Source organism: Mandrillus leucophaeus, unplaced genomic scaffold (genome assembly GCF_000951045.1).
Source record: "Mandrillus leucophaeus isolate KB7577 unplaced genomic scaffold, Mleu.le_1.0 Scaffold121, whole genome shotgun sequence".
Classification (NCBI taxonomy): Eukaryota; Metazoa; Chordata; class Mammalia; order Primates; family Cercopithecidae; genus Mandrillus; species Mandrillus leucophaeus.
In genome coordinates, this window is record NW_012100432.1 from 3,882,488 (window position 1) to 3,888,101 (window position 5,614).

The 5,614-nt window shown below is 38.5% G+C and overlaps 1 long non-coding RNA gene across 1 annotated transcript; it reads right to left on the reverse strand.

The window, feature by feature from the left end:
• Window positions 1-209: 209 nt before the first annotated feature.
• LOC105532889 lies at window positions 210-4,396 on the reverse strand. Its single transcript, XR_001005057.1, has 2 exons — window positions 3,438-4,396; window positions 210-2,769 (listed from the first exon to the last, which is right to left on the reverse strand). It is a non-coding gene; the product is annotated as an uncharacterized LOC105532889 (long non-coding RNA).
• Between the last annotated feature and the right edge of the window lie 1,218 nt (window positions 4,397-5,614).

Here is a 5,614-nt window from a genome sequence, read left to right on the forward strand (position 1 = left end):
TGTCCCTTAGGTCTTCTGGAGCTCTGACAAGTCCCTACCTGAGGGGTCAGGGGAGTCCCAGAAGTTCTTCCATTAATACTACAAGTCTCGAAAGCAAAGTGGCCCCCACTGCCTCCTCATTCTTACAGGAAACTTTAGTGCTCACTTGGCCTGGGTAAAGAAACACTTTGTTTCCTGTTTTCTTTCCTTTTTTTTTTTTTTTTTTTTAAGATATGGCTATGGATAAGGGCTATAGATATCTTACAATCTAGGAATATTTTTAAAACATTTTTTTCTGAGTTATTCATTGTAAGACTCTCCCCAATCCAAGGGTGAAGGACACTTGGATGCAAAACAATGCCAGTTCAAGTTCAAGGGAAGCGTTCCATCCTCTTTCAGCCTCCACTCAGCTCCCTGACACACAGTCCATGGTCCGACTCCCTGGGATTTTCCCATTCAGAAAGGGAAGCTGTTCGTTGAGCCAGCCTCTGTGACCACCCATGATCTGAATTACCCACAGGTATTCGAAAATACAGAGGGATCCGGCATAATTAAGAGCATTAAGCAATCATCTCAGCCCAAGGAGGCAGTTGAAGAAAAGAACAGAGTTTGGGCAACACTTGGGGAAATAAATTCCACAGCCTTTCACCAAGTTGAAATCTTGGCTTTGGACACACATAAAAATGAGCCTGGCCCGATCTTAGCTCTCAGTGGACATCTGCCAGATCACAAGATTTGACCCAATTGGCCTGCCTTACCATAGAGAAGGCCACTGCTGGAGCAGCAGATGGTACTGCTGGTAAGAGCCAACGTGGATGGACAAGGCTGTGGCAGGGAAATGGCAGAGCACAGCTGGCCCCAGCCTGGGTAGGAGCCTTTGCTGTGAAGAGAATCATTTTTGTAATGCATTTTTTAAAAATAACATCAATCTGATTTCCTTCTCTCGTAGACTTCAATCACTTTTCTCTCGTAGACTTCAATCACTTTTCAAGTCCTACAAAACAATGCTAATTAATCTATTATTTTCTCTCTTCTCACTAGGTACTGTCCTACAGTAGTAAAACTGCTAAACTCTATCCACGGAGAAATGTCTGTTACAGAGAAATGTGTTAGAAATGCTTTGTTGACAAGGAAGGTAGAATCAGTTGTTTTTCCCTTAAGGTTTTAGCAACCCAGGAAAAGATGCTAAGTTACAAGTATTACTTCTCTTTAAACCATTACTAAGTATGATCTTATTTGATATGAAAAACTCAATTAAAAAAAAATTAAAACTGCTGTCTAATGGGTGATACCGATTCTGATAGTCCCTGGTTAACGCAGACCAGTCATTTAAAAAAGAGCGTTATCCAAACATTGCCCCTTTGTTATCATTTTCCCCATTCTTCAGGGAAACAGTCTACCTTCACACTCATTTTGTTTAACATCTCTGGTCATTTATGCTATTTACTGAGTATCTGATATTCTTAATAAAATGTCAGTACAAATAACCAAGTTGTCTAGGAGGAAAAAAAATTAAGTTTTTCCAATCTTCCCTGGCTGGTCAAGGTAAACATTTCTAGATGGCCCGAGTCAGTTAGCCAGGCTGACAAAAATGTCTTTTCTCTTTCCTCTTAAATTACAAAAGATGATCATTTTACTCAGCAATGAGCCTGACTAAATTGAAACTCTGTACATCAGAATTAAATATGTTCTATCTACTCAAAATGAACAGTGTATTATTTATCACTAATACTTAATGACAAAAAAACTGATAACTTTCCCCGATTATACCATGGATTTCATCTAGTCTCGCATCATCGATTCTTTTGGTCATTAGCATAATCACAGAGCATCAACTCTGGCTTATGCAGCAAGTTTGATAACAGAGATGAAAGTAGACACACACTATTTTAAAAACATGTTCCGATTTTCATCTAAGTATATCTTTATTTATATGGCTTTCTTACCATAAAGATGCCAGTCCTTTAAAATATGCAGAAATCACTTTCTACACTGAAGAACAAGGTGCTATATCATAACAAGGATACAGAAGTATAAAGCGCCTGTTAATTAAACATGGCTTTTTAACTCGCTACCCTGCATATGTAACTGTTAAGTTCTAAGCCAAGTCTTTAAATAAGAAAGAGAAAATGGCTAGGCTCCTTCAAATGAATGCTTTGCCTGTTTTTTTCCTTAATGTAAGAGATCAGCCACTTGATAGATTATTTTTTTAATCAAATTCCTTGATAAATGGTTGAGGTTTTAAAGTTTTTTCCCCCAAAACACAGGCAAATGAACAAATTAGGAAGTTCCAGTCAGGACTGATGGTTTCTTATGAATCTGAAATTTTCAATGTACAGAGTGCTGCTGGGTTTTAGGCTCAAATTTAAAGAACTTGTCTTGAATTAATATCCAGTATTTCAAAATGTTCACATGGAAAATCAATAAGCTATAGCTACATGTATCCACATGGATGAATTTAACTATTGATTTTTTTTACAAAAGCAAGTTACTAAAGAACACATATAGTAGGATGGTATCGGAACAAATCTTGAACATGCAAAACAAAATCCTGTATTTTGAGGAATCCTGTACATGCATACACATTAAAAATACAAAGAACTACACGAGATGAAAACCACCCAGCTGCAAAACAGTGGTCAAGTAACCTCTAGGAAAGAAAGACAGAAGTAAGATGAGGATGGGATATTCCAGGAGCCTCTCCTACCTGAACCAGCAGCATCTTCTTTCTTAAGCTGAGCTACAGGTACATGGGTGCTCACTGATTTATTCTTTGTTCCTTTTTTGTGCCTTACATATCTCACAATGAAAATGGAAACGTAAGCACACAGTTTTAAGATAAATATCTTTGTAAATATCAGCCTGATTTCTTTCTTTAAAAAGGAAAGTTGAGTTGTTCTCAACTCACGTAACAAAGTGCTTGAGGCCAAGGCATCACACTCTATTCAATAATTCGGGCACTGGTTACAAATACTGAAAAACCCAGCAACCCAATATAAAATCTATTTCCACCGCTTTTCAAAAGTTCTTAGGATTACCTTATATTTAAAGAATTCTTTAACCTCAGGAGTCTGCTGTAGGAAAGTCACTTCTAACAAAGAGATACTCTGTATTTAGTAAATGTGACTGTCCTGCTTCTCAAGCAAAATAAAAGCAAACACAGAAATGAGATTTCTCTCTTAAGTACTTTTTTGAGTTGACATAAATACACACACGGAAAAATATGCAAGAAGCATACCTTGGGTGTGATTTCAGGACAAAGAGGTATCAGAAAAGGTGAACTTTCGCCAGGTGGAGAGTCCCTCCACCCCCACTGCCACCCCATCCTCATCCCAGAAGACTTAAACCTTTTGCTGCAATTGCCATAAGGATAGCAAGACAAAAGGGAGAAGCACCCCAAGTCAGCAGCAAGGAGGATAACTTGCTTCTACAAGTATAAGAATTTGTTGTAAGCTTACCAAAGTTACGGCTGCACGTTTACTGTCAACATGCATCACACTGCAACAAAAGCCATTATTTAGAAAATAAGACGAACACATTTAAGCAGCTGAACCCTCCTTAAACCCAGAGAAGGCATGCAAAACAACAGCAGGTCTGCAACAACATGCCTGATAGAGCCCATAAAAGAAAACTGGGGACTGAACGATTTTCTATTCTAATAGACCATTTTCTCCAAAATTATTTAAAGTTGCTTATGGACAGCGATGTTATCTGAAGATGCCCCACCCCTCCTTCCCAAGGCTCAACTAGCTTCTTTCCAAATAATTAAATGGGGCAAACTTTCTATTAGAAAATGTCTATCATACATCACTAAAAAAAGGTCTGTCATTGATTCCCTAATGAAGTATCAGTTAATTACTTAACCTTTCTTAATGAAATGATTAACGTTTCAACAAACAAGGCGGAATGATTTCACATCAAGCTGTAGATTACCAGCGACAGTGGTAACTATGTGTCATCTACCATTGCGCCCTCTATTCTTTCAATCAGCTCCACGTTTCATCTTTCATAGAGATTCTTTGTGCAGTGGTAGACACTCTCTACTTTTAAAATTTGGCCCTTGAGAGTTTTTTTTAAGTGCCTCAGGGTCAGAATGGTAATTTTGAAAGTTTTTATTAGAGGTATACCCCCAATGCTACCTAAACCTACAGACAAAGCTAACTTGAAGTTCTAAACATAAAAACAATTGCCAACTTTTTGGCAGCTATTAAAATAAAGCCACACCCAAAGTCAAAATGGAAATTAAAAATTAGGTGTGGGCATTCTGGACACATTATTATCAGGTAACTTCAAAAGGCACATTATTAATACAGATGAAAAAATGTCTGAACAACTTTTACTTAAATAACTCTTTTGATCTTAGTGGTTAGATCTTTAGTTGAAGCCCTGAATATTTAAACAAGCCTCCTTAGCATTTTATCTTCCTTTATTTCATAATCTTGTAGGATGCCTTCTTCTTAGGATTCCGGTTTCTTTATTTGTGTGGCATCGTTGGCTAGGCCATTTCCATCAATATTCGTGCATGCCCCATCACATACGATAGAGAATTTCCCAAGATGCTCGGGAAAACCAAAACACTTCTGCCAGCAGGGTTAATCTAAAAGAGCAAACAGTTATGATTTTAAAATTAAGATGGAATACTCAGAAAAAAAAATTCTAGAGAGCCATCTGACACTAATTGGTAGCTACAGCATGACAACATCCATTGGGAAACATGGATGCAGGCAAGACAAAATTCAAAAGGAAATTATCTGATACTGACATTTGGTGAAAAACACCAATGTTCCAGGTTGTTCCTATCCCTTTATTGAACTGTGAGGCTCTTGTTCTGCCTCTGTTTCTCTAAGTCTCTAAGGTTTCTTTTTGTGACCTCCTGAAAAAGGAGCCCTGTTTTCCTCTCTTAAGTTTCACAATGGCCAACCAACTCAATTAAACCCTTAAAACGGGTTGCAGGCTTTCCTCTAACTCTGATAATTGACGGGTCCAGTTTTCCGACTTTGGTGGGCATCAGAACCATGTGGGATGCTATTTAAAAACACAGATGCTGGCCCCACCCCAGATATGGCACATCCAGGAGTCGTGCAACTGTGTCTGTGTTGGGAACAACAGCTCTGCTGTGATTCCAATACTCGTGCTTGGTTAAAAACCACCGTTTTTCATTCGTAATCAAAATCCAAATATATTAAAAAATAACACGGGATGGGCCTAAAGATAAAAACAAAGAAATAATCAGTAAAATCCAAGTGAAGATAGAGATTTCAGTTCCAGAAATCTGGCAGAATAAATCACTTAATTCACAGGTCTCTAGTATGCATCAGAATCATCAAGGGAAGTTTGTTACAAATGTACGTTACCATGTCAGTCAGCAAAAATCCTGACTCAAGGATCTGTATTTTAATAACCTACACACACACACACACACACACACACACACACACACACAGAGATACAGATGCAGGTGAGCAAGGACCTCACTTTGAACCAGGCTGAATTAGGACCAACAACGTCCCTCCACTTCAGACATGAGCATCCACTTCCATGTCTGTGCTCACCACCAGAAGGGGAAGCCACCAGTGCCGCTGGTCATCAGGAGGTAGGCACCAGCGCAGAGGCCACTCAAGCAAAACTCACATCA